At 39.2% G+C, this 14,417-nt stretch overlaps 1 protein-coding gene and 1 long non-coding RNA gene across 11 annotated transcripts in view; one reads left to right on the top strand and one right to left on the bottom strand.

The window, feature by feature from the left end:
- LOC139817545 (uncharacterized) overlaps positions 1-14,417 on the bottom strand; it is a 205,402-nt gene that overhangs the window by 20,371 nt on the left and 170,614 nt on the right. The window lies entirely within an intron of this gene.
- Mdr49 (Multi drug resistance 49) overlaps positions 1-14,417 on the top strand; it is a 53,563-nt gene that overhangs the window by 13,235 nt on the left and 25,911 nt on the right. For 2 of the 9 annotated variants that reach the window (XM_071785735.1, XM_071785733.1), the window contains exon 1: positions 10,892-11,231. The exons of the other annotated variants lie outside the window; for them this stretch is intronic. The gene's annotated coding sequence lies outside the window, so the exon portion shown is untranslated. Of the gene's footprint in view, positions 1-10,891; positions 11,232-14,417 lie in introns of those variants that run through there. 9 annotated transcript variants of the gene reach the window in all.

The raw sequence follows: 14,417 nt of genomic DNA, 5'->3' as shown, positions 1-14,417 counted from the left end.
AATTCCGCTGGAAACAAAGTACACGTGTAAATTAAATTGTATCGCAATTTATCAAGGAACTCTTCCGTAGATTTTATCAGCGAGTGATGACACATGAAAAACCAGAGTGCCTTCGATATATCATCACAAAAAAATTAACCGTATAATTTTTCGCTTTATTCGACGCGCAATGCGATGAATGAAACGAACGGAGAAAAGTCATAAGCACGACTTCGAGCTCCAATTTTGTTTCAAGTCTATTCTCGGAGGATGACGCAACGGTGTTAGGAAGCGCTTTATTTTTGCTGATCTAATCAAAGAGAACTGCGGAACATCGAGGCGTCATGATTTCAATTGTGAATCGAGACTGACCAAGTCAAAGTGCGCTCCCGTTTAACCGAGTGCCATATGTAATCGCATCGCGTGTCGAAACCGAAGTGAGCCGTCTAAACGGCTCGTTGTCGATCTCGCGTTCGTTACGAGAGGTCGAGCTATTGACCCTCTTAGATACATAACTTCTCGTTGAGGCGGATTCTGCTACTTTGCAGCTCGCTATTTTCGTCAGTGATGGCACGGTCGAAATCGTCGGCGCGAATCACGAATCGAGGAGATTCCGCGATTGTCTCGACGCGAGATGTTTGCGCGGCGATCTGTATGCTCCAGCCAATCGTTCGATCGTATCGACGCCGGGCGAGTCGAGGTAGCAATTTGCATTGTTAATCGTGAATCGGGAGATTCACCGATAGGCCGTACATAATGAACTCGGGAGAGTTCGTTATACCATACACGTATGATTAATCGGGGTAATTGCGGCGAACGGGGTAAATGCAACGCCGCAATATTTTGCGTTACGTGTACTCACCGAGTTAATTATTCAAATAGACCACGTCTCTCACAACGCCGGGGCGCCGCGCCGTTGCCCCGCAGTTTTCTAACCGGCACGTATATGTTTTAATAAGATAACGCGAGCGTATTACATATGACCCTCTCGTAAAGTAGCAATCCCGTACGTTTTACCACGCCATCCTTTCAGCGTTTCATCGCCGTGACGAGAAAAAGCGGAGGATCTTCTCGAGCGGGTTTCAGAAACTCCGAAAGAGAAAAAAGACGTAAACATATATATATATATTTCGCCGTGTAAAATTTTTCCTCTTCGGTGTGTTTTCGCATCATCCGTTTTCATTTCCTTAATTTTCTTCCGCATTACTCGGGGGCGAGAATTTAAACGAGTTTAGTATGGTCGCGCTCGCATTCGAAGGAAAGCGTGAAATTTTCTTTCGTTCTTTCATCGGTGCATTTCAGAATTGTTCCCGGGATTATTTCCACCGAGTCGGCAGCCATTTTATTACCGCTTATATCCTGACGTCTCACTTTATTGAGATGTGTGTGCGCAAGCCTGCGTGTCTGTGTAGATGCTTCCTTTATGACGCCTGCATCGCGAAGCAGATTGCAACCATCTGCGGAAGGATTCGCGCGCGGAGGAAAAGATCGAAAAATCGATTTTCTGATAATTGCGATATATATAATTGGTTTTTTAATTGCAATTAATTACGCTGCAACTAACGGTGCGATTTTAATTGCAATAACATTTGACATTATTTTAAAATTAAAAAAAAATAAGGACGATACGACTAAGAATCTTTAAAAAATTTTTTTTTAAAGTTACATGTACGACATTATTAGAAATATGTATTAAAATATGTATTAAAATAGATTAAAACTTCCTGAATACAGCATTGAGTTGTTAAAGGAAAGCCATGGAAAAATACTATTGCTCTATATCAGTGTAGAACAACATAACGTCATATCATAAAAACGATATTGCGCAATAATAAGTTATCAATGTTCCAAGATATTCCAAGGTTCTTTTATCATAATATAAGAGGAAGTGCGGGGAATAGTGGAGTATAATATAAAATACTACGATATATTATCTAGTCTATTAAATGTTACAACCTCGCTGACAGTAGTGGAATTAGTACCTGCTGGACCCCTAACTTAACGTACAAAGCGCGGCAGTGTAGTATGAGGTGTCATGTAGTTAGTACGTGTAATTTAAGATTTTGTGTATCGCTACTTGCGTAAGGTTAGTTTATTAATTTTGAATATAACATTGAACGTACTGTAGATAAACGAAATTTGTTAGAAACATGTATAACAAATACTTGGCATTATAACGAGTGAAAACTGAGTTGAGTTATCTTTAACAGTTTTTAAGTTATTTTAAAAAGGGCTTAGGGTATTCCACAATATACCCGCATTTTCTTTATATTATATATGTCATATATATTTAGATATGAGAATGCTTAAGTGAGTATAAGTGTAAGATGAACTACTATCGCGTATTAGATGTTCAAGTTAATTAAAGTGAAAAAATATCTCTCTTCGTAAAAATTCGGACGCGGTAATAATGAACAGCCCGCCTCGTAATTCGAATAAAATTTGATCTACGATATTTCGTGCGATATTTTTAATTAAGGACTATTGTTACCGCGCTATATCACGATTATTACCGCACGCTTAGTACGACTCAAAAATAGCGCGGACTTCCGTTTCTACGACGCGTACGTGTATGTTGGTAGGGTGCAGGTAGTCGCGTTGTAATTGTATTGCGAAAAATTTATGATCGCGCTCGGATATGTATTTACGGTATAAATATCTGCGCGCTTATAAGGCCCTGGGAAAAATACAGCCTCCCGAAAGAAACGCTCGCGTCGGACGCGCGGCTATAAATAACGGTCGCCCGCACGTTGCAATGGATACGTTGGTTGCAATGGATTTCCTCTTGTGATTCAGGGAGATATTTCCCTCCTTCCTCTTCTCTCCCCCCTCTCTCTCTCTTTCCATCTCCGCAATCATATCGTATTTCGAAGAGATTAAGCCGTAATGAGTTTTATTCATATTCGTGCGCATAAAGAAGGGGATAAACATTCATTTGATAGCAGCCAAATTGAAATTTTCAAGTTTAACGGGGCTTTCCCACCGCGGTTTTTCACGGTAACAAGTTTCCGCGAGGTTTTTATGCACGTTAAAGTACCTTGGACTTCTCTGGAATCGTGCGTTCCATGTCGGTGCGCAAAAAGCGTCGTCTCTCGCTGGCATTCCGTTTTATCGTGGACGGCGGCTTGCTCGCGTATCAACGACATTGATCTGCACCGACGACGGGATATCGTCATTTAGCATTAGCTATTCGTGTTTAGGTGCGAAACGGCTCGGGAGTATTCCCGCATATGATCGGCGACACTCTAAATTCCGGCTGATTGCGAAACGCGGCGTGTATCGTCAGCGTATCCTTCATTATCGTTCCGTGTTTGATTTTGGCTCCGGCTACTTGGCTCCGGCAGTCGCGGTGTGTTTACCCATCGGCTTTGCCAAAAATATCACGCCGTATGTGTATATTTGCGATAAATCACGGAAAGGTGGTTGGTTTAATCCTTAACCGGCAGTAAAACAGATGCAATATGTGGAAATTTCTTACGACTTACATTAAGGACACATTATCGAAGAGAGAAACAAGCACAGTAAAGTGTCAGTTCGCAAAATAAATTAATTTCATTTTATCATGCTTCAATGTTCTTTTAATCGTCAAGATCTTCATGTATATGTGCAGTGTGTAATATTTATTAATGTTATATCATTATAATTATATATCATGATAAATGAGTTTCAGATAAGATTTATTATATCACAATCATAATGTTGTGATTGTATTACAATTGTTATTACGTGTACAAAAGTTACACTTAAGCTGCAAGGATCGATTCAATGGCACATTTGACATTGTCAACACACGCGTCGATTGTGCGTCGAAACATGCGCTAAAATGTACAGTACTAGGTACATCTCGCGTAATAGTTGTGTGGAATGTTAAAGTGAGCTCGTTTCGGAGCGCAACAACGTTCGGCCGTCCGTACAATAGCAAATCAAGCGCGGGCGGAATATTCCCGGACGGAATGCGTCGACAGTGCGTATACACGCAGACGCGCGGCGTACAATCGTAATTCCCAAAGCTGAAGGAATTCCTCCTCTTCTTTTTTTTCCTATTCTCGTATTAGATGCGAGTCGATCGTGAAACGAGTTTAACGAGATAAAAATCATCCAGCGTCGTCGACGCGTTATCCGCTTTTCTTCTCACAAGAGAGAGAGAGAGAGAGAGAGAGAGAGAGAGATGTGGAGAGAAGATATTAAAACCGTAAATTCCCGCGTTCCAATGCACCTTCCATTTCAACATTCGCTTTCTTCCCGAGCAGCGGTCCGATTCGTGTAGAATAGTCTGCCCTCGGCAGACCCGTCTCTTTTCTCGTGCGAATGAACAAGCAACGATCGACGCAGGGATGAGAAAATAATTAGATTGAAAGGATGGTGAGATATATATATATATATATATATATATATATATATATATATTTAGGCAAGCATGAATGTAACTAGGTCCGATTACTGCCTAAATTGTAAAATTAATAGAGAGTAAGACAAATTCGAGACTATGCGATATTTTGTAGCCTAAGCATATTAGCATACATGAATGTGGAAATACAACATGTACTAATTTTCAGTACGATTCGATTTCTTACGTCAATGAAGAGATACAAGCAGAATTTCGCATACTTATTGTTAGATAAACTTCAGGCGACACTCTCGCTCTACGAGCAGGAAATCCTGTGCCAAAATGAGAACTTGCATGCTTGAACTGCATCGCGATCATATCGAGACGACCGTGCTGTTAAAAATTATTAACAATAGAATCCTCGTGCTCTCGATGCTTCCGTTTTCATGCATCAAGTTTTTTAAATTGATTCGAGTTCGGTTTTTTTTAGCAGAAAGTGAGAATTAATCAATACACTGTGCGTTTTTAATTGGATTCTCTGATAAATTTTATGCAATTCGTTAAATCGCAAAAAAAATGTTATGTACGCTATGTCTAATATTTCTTTAATGCAATAGAAAAACAATTGCATTTTGCATAGATTGCGCATTAGTATTATACAAAATATTTGTCAACAGATATAGCACTCAAAATAATTAAAACAAATGGAAAGTTGTATGATACCAAACCGACCATTAATTTAAACAGATTGTAACAACCAATCGTTTCTGCGATGAAAAATACTGTAATGCTACTTCATTTTTTTATATACATACATTTCTAATTCAAAAAGTATTTGCATTAAAAAGTGCATTTGAATATTATAAATAAAACCGTGTGCGATAGGTAGGAACATATATATACAAAATATAGAAAAAGCACAGAAATGTAAAGAAACCGTAATACCTGTTTTTCTCGCTCTTAGTGGATTTACTTAATCAGATTAATATTATCTATTTCATCATTTTCACAAGTATCAACGTACTTAAGACGTAATAGGTTCTGATAAGCGTTTCATTAGTCCGATAAACCCAGCGGCGTTATTAGAATCAAGTCTAAAGAGGAGCCAAATAATTCTTTAAAATCTTAATACTTGCTTTTCTATCAAATTGGAGGTAATTGAAGAATCGATATGATCGGAGTTATGTCAGCGGAAAGAGCGGCAATCAGGTTCGCAAATCGTCTTCTTTGAGACACGATTCGAGAAAATTGAGGTGTAATTACCTATAATTAATCACTAAGCTGAGAATATTGACAGCGGTCGATTATCTATACGAACGATTTGGCATGCACGTGTGTGCGTTCACTGTTTACATTAATTCTTGACAGCCGTCGACTGCTCGCGCAAAATAATTTGGCACATTCGTACGCTCTCCATTAATTTAATTTGACTTCATATCGCTTTGAGTTTAATGCAATTTCGTAAAGCGTCTCACGCGACTGTTTCGTGTCTCGAGATCGACATTGGAGTCGCTCGCATATTTCGCCCAAAGCACGACTGAAGCACACACCTATGCACGATCTCGGTGTCCACGATATTCATGGGATTGGTTCAGGGGTCTCTCTTTGCCGCGTTCATAACCATTAGCGAGGACGCAATTGCGGTATCAGATCATATTCCGACTATTGCGGTAACCGCGAACCGAGAAGACTCCGTTTCCAGTTCTCCGTCCGCGAACATCCCCTTTGTCATTCGAAATTCTCTGCCGCCGCCGTCGCCACCGCTCGGAAGCCCCGATGTGCATATCCGTGTTACCCTATCCGCTTAAGACGGCTATAATCGCCAATTGGAAAGTCGAATGACGGACGGTAATAGAGACGATCAGCGCAAAATAAAACGATCGATGCAACGATCCGATTCAATCGATGAAAAAGAAAGATCATAAACTGGAACTTATTTTCCAGTATCGGATAAGTTTTCTAAATTTTCGCCTTATCTAGCACAGCTTCCATTCATGTTTTGCGACACACGGCCGCTGAATTGTATAATGTATATATTGCGAGACAAACAGTACATTACACTTGCATGAGACTTCACTCCTATTTCCGAAAACAAACATATTGTTGTGCTGAGTCATTGCTGCGCCTCGAATTCACGTTGAATAACAATAAAGCGCAGGAAATCCCAATGACACTCTTCGTTATCGTCATTTGTCAGCGTTATTTTTGGCAAGAATTTTGTCGCCCATATTATCGCGGATCACCTGACTGATTGCTTAGCGGATTTTAATTTTGCGTCACTGGCCTCCCGGACGGGGGAGCTCGTCTTCACGCCCGACTAGCACCGTCGGCGACGTGACGCGTCGCGTGTTGCATGTGACAGCAGCAGCGGTCTGTCACTGACAAATCACTCGGCTCAGCTTCGAAAATGTAACCCCCGTCTGCACGCGTAATAATACGATAATTCTGGCGGCCGACAACACGGCAGGCCGCTGCGGGCTCGTTGTGAAACACAACGCACGGGATGTTGCCGAGTTAAACGCACCCGTTTGTATCCGGACGAATCGTCGATATCCCTCCAATTTAACCTTTGTTGCTTGAAATAAACAAAAAAGGCTAAACAGAGCGTGCCAACGCGTATCGATACGATATTACCTCGTATAACACATATCCTCGACGAATCAATCCCCGTTCGCAAGCAACAAGTGATATACAAATTTCGCGAAAGAATGAAACAGCCTCGCGTTGACAGCCTGACGTTATTGCGCCTTCGAAAACGAGCTAGTATTTTCGAGGTGAATCTCGTCTGATTACGCGAAGAGTGCAACGGGCGAACATTCGCGACGGTTCTGAGATAATAACATCCGTATCGTTCGTAAAAGAGATCAAAGCTGAGGGAGAAACGGAAGGGGAAAACGGATCGCTCTCCGTCAATTCGGGCGAATGGATCTTCCTCGATCGCGTGCACCTTGTGCAGCCGCAGCTGCTGCGGTCGCTCTGTCTACGTCACGTGCAGTATACCGCAGGAATAATCGATTTGCCGCCGTTTTGTCCGACGAACACGACGTCGTCGTCTGTCCGGCTCTCCTCAAATCCTCAAGCGCATTTCGATAGCGTTTATCTTATCGGCGTCGTTCGCAGCTCGGATCGTTCTAAGCGAAAATCGAAGACAGATATATGTGTGCTCTGGCTCTATTCATTCATGAAGCCTACCCACAGAATCTCCTAGCAATTCATATTTACCTCGGTCAAACTACATGCTTTTCTGACTAACGCCGTGATCCGTGGATTAAACGCGCCGCGGTCTATCCATTAATTATTTCAAAGTTGTTCATGTTATGCCGCCGTTCCATGTAGTTACACAACATTACGTTACACGCAACGAGTTCATTCTCCTCCGAAATCGCGAGATTGCGATATTTTGCGAGAGGAAAAGTTGCCTGAACATTTGTAATATTTCGTAATATTTAGCGATAATCTGGTAATAATCATTTCACATGCTAGTTTACATTAAAAATGCTGACATACACTATAAAGAATGATCTAGCTGAAGTATCTAAAAATTTAGCTAGATACAGATCTGAAAATAATTTTGTTGGACCATCAAAATAATATAGACTTCTATTTTGTCTTGATACACTAATAACGCTGTAATCGGTTAAAGTGCGATGTCATCGTTGACACCGAGAAATTTTACAAACGAACAGATTTCGCGAACGAACGGATCGAATTTTGGAGGCGTTTCGACGGCCAGGAGCGATACCATCGCGACGTTTTCGACGCCGTCCATCTGGTCCGTACCGGTTGCGACCAGTTTAACGCCTCTCATCGATTAACTCGTCAACTACGGCCCCATGCTGGCAAACGTCAATTTCGCGAATGAAAAAGAAGGAACCAAGGCGTCGTACGTGATGTTGCGTAAGCGTCCCGACGTCCAGGCGTCGCGACGTCAGTCGTCCGAGAGTTGCAAAGGGGTGACAACGCGCGAGAAAATCGTCGATCGCGATCGTATAATACGTTCGACGTTTCTTCATGGTCATTTGTAAAAATTGATACCGACAGGTATTGCTTCAAAATCAATTTCTTATAAGATCGTTGGAATCACGAATCGTCGTCTGCTTTCGGAAATTGTGCGAGCGTATTTCTGGCGAATCGAGCTGGACCGATTTCTATTTCGGGATCTCAAGGTCAATAGCGCAGTTAGTCTGGCCGAAAAAGCGCGGATGCTACGCCGATTGTCATGGTATACCTAGCATATCTGTTTTTAATTGTTTTCGATATTTCCGAATGAGAAAGTTTCCATCGCGCGTAATGTCTGTCGGCGCAACACTATCGATGAGTCATTACTGTTGCTAGTGACCGGCATGGTGTGTTATCTTTAGTGTGTATCTCCTGCAGCGTGAGTCCTTTGTCTAAAAAAAAAGCTTGAGATTAAAGATCTGATTAAAGATGATATTGAAGACTACGTTATATAACAAGAGATAGCATCCGTGCTCTTGAGGGTATCACGAATGAAAGAAATAAATCAATAAAAGCAACATTCCAGATTGGAATATTTCTGTTACTTCGAATATTTTGGACTTTTTACTGCTGCCATGGATATTGATTGAGAAAAATAAAATAACAGTTGATATGTATTTTTATTTAGACCGGTCATCCTCGAAATTTGATTAGGAATATGCATTGTGATGGAAACAATTATTGTCCTAAAATTCTAGATAAAATTGCAATATAATTGCTAAATACATGTGTCAGATAACTGTGATAACTGTGATAACTGTGACTGTCACGTCGTATTGAATTCCATGAGCGTTCTCCTTTAAAAACGTCGTGTTGCTTTTCTTCCTTGAATTCTTTTACGACATTTTCTCGTGGAATTCTCGTACTTCCTTGTAATTTACACGACGCAAAGAGAAAGAACGTCGTAAACAGTCCATGTCTTTCGTAACGGACGTGATTAAATTAATGCTAAAGGAAACCTATTTAATTACGAGACTATTCGACCTTTTTAGAAGTTTTCAATTTCATAAATACACGAAAAATTCGTTAATTCATTTCATAATTTCATTGTAAGTCGATTATTCGATAAAAATTCAAATGTTTTTGCTGATGTCTTAATTAATTGTAGAGTTATTATGTATATGTATATAGGGAACCTTAATAATCTTTTTCGAGTGGTATTTATTCTTACGTTGCTAGATCTAGAAATCCACTTTTCTACGGTAAGATATATCGTACGAGGAAAAAACGAATTAAATGGAAGTCGCATCATCGCCGATTTCGACACGAATTTTCCCCATGTGTAATTACCAATTCTAAACTCCGGAAAATTTTCCACTTTAGATTTGACGCGAGATTACCATAAGCCACTCTTATAAAGATATTGATTTAACATCCGTCGTAATTATGCATAATTTACATGTCGATTTAATTATTCTGTTGTTCATGTAATACCTCGTTTCCAAAGGAGGAAATAAATTTTCCACACTTGCCTAAACTGTTGTAATAAATCATATCGTGGTATTGCAGATAATGTTGCGCCGTGTTGCGCGTATTTGCGAAAGGGAGTGATTAATGACTGAAAATCATAGTACTGCCACCGATTCTAGGCTCACGTCCAAATACATTTCTAGTCGCACTTGAGTTGATGAAAATTGGCTTTAATCGCTTTCGGAGCGATGCAAACCCGTTTCGGTCGCGCTATTAATAAGTGAAATTTACAGCGCCACAAAGCAAGTAGATTACAAAGTCCTGTTATTATCGTCCTGCTATTATCAATGCTTACTGAGACATTATTTGGGTTATGTGAAATCGATTTTTCTTGAACGATAATGCTCGAGTGTATTAATAAATCTTGAATGATAATGTCGAGAGTATTAATAAGTCTTGAATAATTAACAAATGAAAATAAGAAGATATTTGCTTCAGTAATATAAATAGTTAACACATGTGAAACCATACTCTTCCTTCCGTTCCGTTGCGCACATTTGCGAAATAATGTAGAATAGACTTTATGCTTTAACCTTTCAAACAAGACTTGCTCTTCAAAAAAATTTCAGTTTAAATGGTTGGAATTATAAAAATATATGTAACTTTAAACATAGAGAAGTTTTCTCGACTATTTGTTGAGGAAAAATGGGTTTTAAATTAACAATTAAAACAATCTGATTTTAATTGTTCATGTGACATAATGTCCAAAGATGTTCTATACATTTTAATTTTTATTATCCAAAAGAAAATGCATTAAAATTGTGTAATGAGCTTTAAATAAATTTTACAAAGATTATTTAATAACACTTTGCATCTCATCGAAAAAAGATTTATAGAATATTTTCCTGGCTGAAAAAATTTCTGCGTTGCGTCTGATTAAGGATACTCGTGTCTTTCGAAAGACATGCAGCCTCGATTGATCGGTTAGATTGCAAATTAGAATCTTGCATTTTTTTGTTCCGTACATACAATTAACCATATATGTAGCCTATAATGGGATAGGAAAACCGGTTCCCCGCAAGCAATCGTACTCTGTATCAATCTCTGTCCCGTCTTATCTATACGCTGCTCGCGACTATAAAAGACAGTATCTCCGAACGATACCTTTAGTAATTCGTGAATACCAATCGCACCGCGCCGCGGCTTCTCTTCCTTGCTCGTTCCTCTCAAAATGTTTGTATCTACTAAGGATAGCAGAAAGGGATAGAACTGTGCATCAAATTCACTCATCACAGCGATTCACGTGTTTCCCCCAGTCGAATAATCGTGCAGACACGTGTGATTCACTGTGTCTTGTGGACCTACGAAAGGGAGGAAGAATTCGTGTGTGTCATCGCGGGACCAAAGTGTTGGTAATCGCGCGGGACGCTTACGACGGAGTCTAGTTGAAACCATTGCCACAAGCACGTGAAATATATTATTTAGAATATTACGTGGAAGCAGTAGAAAAGAAAAGGTTAGTCCCTCCGCCCGCTCGTCGCCGAGGGTGGCGAATTCGCGAAGGGCGAAACGTCGCCGAAGACATTCCCCGTTGATTAGATCGGACCGGATGACGGGGCGATCGGTCAAAATATTTTCGAGATCCACCTGGGAGGATTCGTTTACGTGACGGTTATGAACGAGGGGTCTTCTAAGTGAGTGGTTCGTTCGTTCATTCGTGCGAAGGGACTGAACGTATAGTTGGAAGGGTCGCTTATACCAGGCGTATGATCGAATCTAAGTCTCGTTATTATCGCTGACGCCTGGTATCAGGTGGTCGCGGTGTTTTTACTAAATTGATTCGATATCGCGCGACCGGAATAAAACTAATGTCTTCATAGCCTGAAAGTAAAGAAACAAATATTCCATACCTGATGAAGCGAGACGCTTATCTGTTTTCGTTTCAATTAATTATTTTGACCACTTTCTATTTTTAAGACGCTATAACTTCGTTAAATTATCGTCACTAATTTTGCAAAATAATTACAGTTGTCTCGATTATTTGATTTCTGTTAATATTCTTAGGATATATATTTATACATTTATTCTTCTTTTATTATCCTATTTGTTGAACGAGAATTATATTTGCTCTCCGACATTAAACTTCAAATACCGCCGATATCCGTAATACATTTGAGACGTTTCATCTGACTTACTCTCTCTCTCTCTCTCTCTCTCTCTCTCTCTCTCTCTCTCTCTCTCTCTCTCTCTCTCTCTCTCTCATACGCTCTAATTATGGACTACGGCGTACATCCAGCGAGTAAACAACCAAGACCGCATGCGTAATAGGAGTAGATGTAATAGGAAATCGAGAGCAGCATCAAAGACCAATGTCTGCCTACAGCCTGTAATCTGTAGTCAGGTTAATCAGGTACCTTTGATATCGCCCGATATCACTGCGTACGCTCTCTCTCCTCTTTCTCCATCTCTTTTTACGTACTACATAAATTACGTTCGACTGCACTGCTTCATATTTCTATTGGATAGGGAATCATCCGATATCGGGTACCATGGCTCGCGATTCAAATGATTAAGATTGTTTACGATTATTCGCCTCTATCTGATACATTTCGCAAATTAGGAATTTTCGCGATTATTCGAACGCTCTCGAAGAGCACTTAGCTCCTCTTCTCGTCGTAGCGATAAAGTCTGGCTATTGCCAGGCAACCCGAATCGATCTATTTTTATCGCGCCGCTTCTTCGACGAAGAAACCAACGATCTTTTAACCATTGCTGCCAAGTTTCCCGGCAAAGTTTTCGATTGAATCCGCTTGACGCACAGCACCGTTCTCCTCTTTTTTGTATGTATAACTTTTAAAAAGGAAGTACCAGCTGGCTCCTAAAAATAAATTTGTTGATGTGTGAGTAAGCGGGTAATACATTTATATCGTGCACTCAAGTCCTCTTGAAACTAAATTGCAAACACGATGCTAAAAAATATATCAAGTGCTTTACGACTATACGATTATATGATTATTTTGGATAACTCTAAAATTCTGTTTTTAGATTGTTATAAAATAATATCGAAGCTATCAAAATGTATGCTAGGCGTGTAAAATTTATATTTAGATATTTGTTCCTTACTTAATCCGACTTCAGTAAGTCTTTAAAACGTTACAAATACAATATTTAATCATGTGGTATTAATTATGTTTTCATGTAAAGAAGATTAATTAATATTTTAATGACAGAAGTATTTTTTTGTTTGAACATTTGTCTCTATGACGTTATAGAACTATATTTTGAAGAACTTCTGATGATTCTGTTAAGCAACATTGTAAAGAAGAAGTGCACACATTCACAGTTTCCGCCTACTGGATTGTATTCGAGAGTGAATTGACAATGATACGTCAAATATTTGCCGGAAATAAAAATAGCAAGATCGTTGATTGCGTGTGTTTAATTGTGAAATTATCGTGAAGCAAGTATACGGCATCCACACTGTACAAACGTTATCAAGAATTCGCGATTTCGCAAAGCGATAAACGAATTTCATCACGATATTATCTATCTCTCATGAGAGCCTGTTTTACGTCGCAATTGACACGCAAATATATACAGGGTGTCCTAAGTTTTTCCGCACAAATTTTAGTAGTATGTTCTATAAGCAGAAATAGATAAAGATAAAAATATTACCTAAACATAGATCTCTTAAAGTACTTTATTAGAAAGTTGTAGCGAGAGTTAAAATTTCGTATTGAAGAAATAACAGTCTTGCTATAGAAAAGTGACACGCCGTATACATAAGTGATACGTCGTTCAATGATATTTATCTTATCCGCTTCCTCTAGTCGTGCTTACTATTTGAAATGATTGAAGGTGATCATAAAAACTTGTATACATACTAGTAATCAGCAGTACCTTGCAGAACAATACTCCAAAATGAATACATGGATATTTATTTTATGTACGGTTTATGTATAGGGAATGCAAAAACTTCTGTTAAAGAATATTAACGAAGATTCCTTAATAATAAGAAGAGTGCCGTATCAGTCTTTACCAATGCTCATTTGCAATATTACACTTGACGGTTGCTAGCGGCCTTTGCTAGCAATGTCATCATTATTTTTGTCATTATAATCGCAAATATATTTTAATTTATCAATTATCTGTCTTTAGTATTCAATAGCATTATATAATGTGATTATCAAACCCGCGTATTTTTGTAAAGTGCTCTCTAGTGTTACGTATAGCTTTTTGTCTGCATACGTGCGCGTGCAAATACCTCTGCGCATCAAAAGCAATTGAAATATGCAATTCTATTTTTTTATCAAACTTCATTTTCCATCCGCAATTCAATAGTCACTTATTCTCATTCACAGAAACTCGTGATAAATGGTTGATCTGTGATGCATAAACATCGCGTAATTATCCGAATTAATCTGAGATTTATTGATGATTTTGACATTAATCTTTTCTTAATTTAATTTTCTTTATTGGCAACATTCTATTAATCACATTATATAAGTTGCGATCGTATCCACTTTAAACTGCGACTTTGCGCAGGCCCACTGTCAAATTTTGATAAGATAGCATAGATGAAATCTACTTTAGAGTGACTGTCCAAATGTTAGTAGTATTTTTTTCCGGCTTAATGACTATCAGAGTTTATCTGTTAACAGTATTTCCTGCCTCTCTTGCAATGCAATAGTGATCAGTTTCT

The sequence above is a fragment of the Temnothorax longispinosus genome, chromosome 8 (assembly GCF_030848805.1).
Source record: "Temnothorax longispinosus isolate EJ_2023e chromosome 8, Tlon_JGU_v1, whole genome shotgun sequence".
In the NCBI taxonomy this organism is placed as follows: Eukaryota; Metazoa; Arthropoda; class Insecta; order Hymenoptera; family Formicidae; genus Temnothorax; species Temnothorax longispinosus.
Note: the sequence above shows the minus strand (reverse complement) of the source record. Positions and strands in the feature narration are given on the sequence as shown.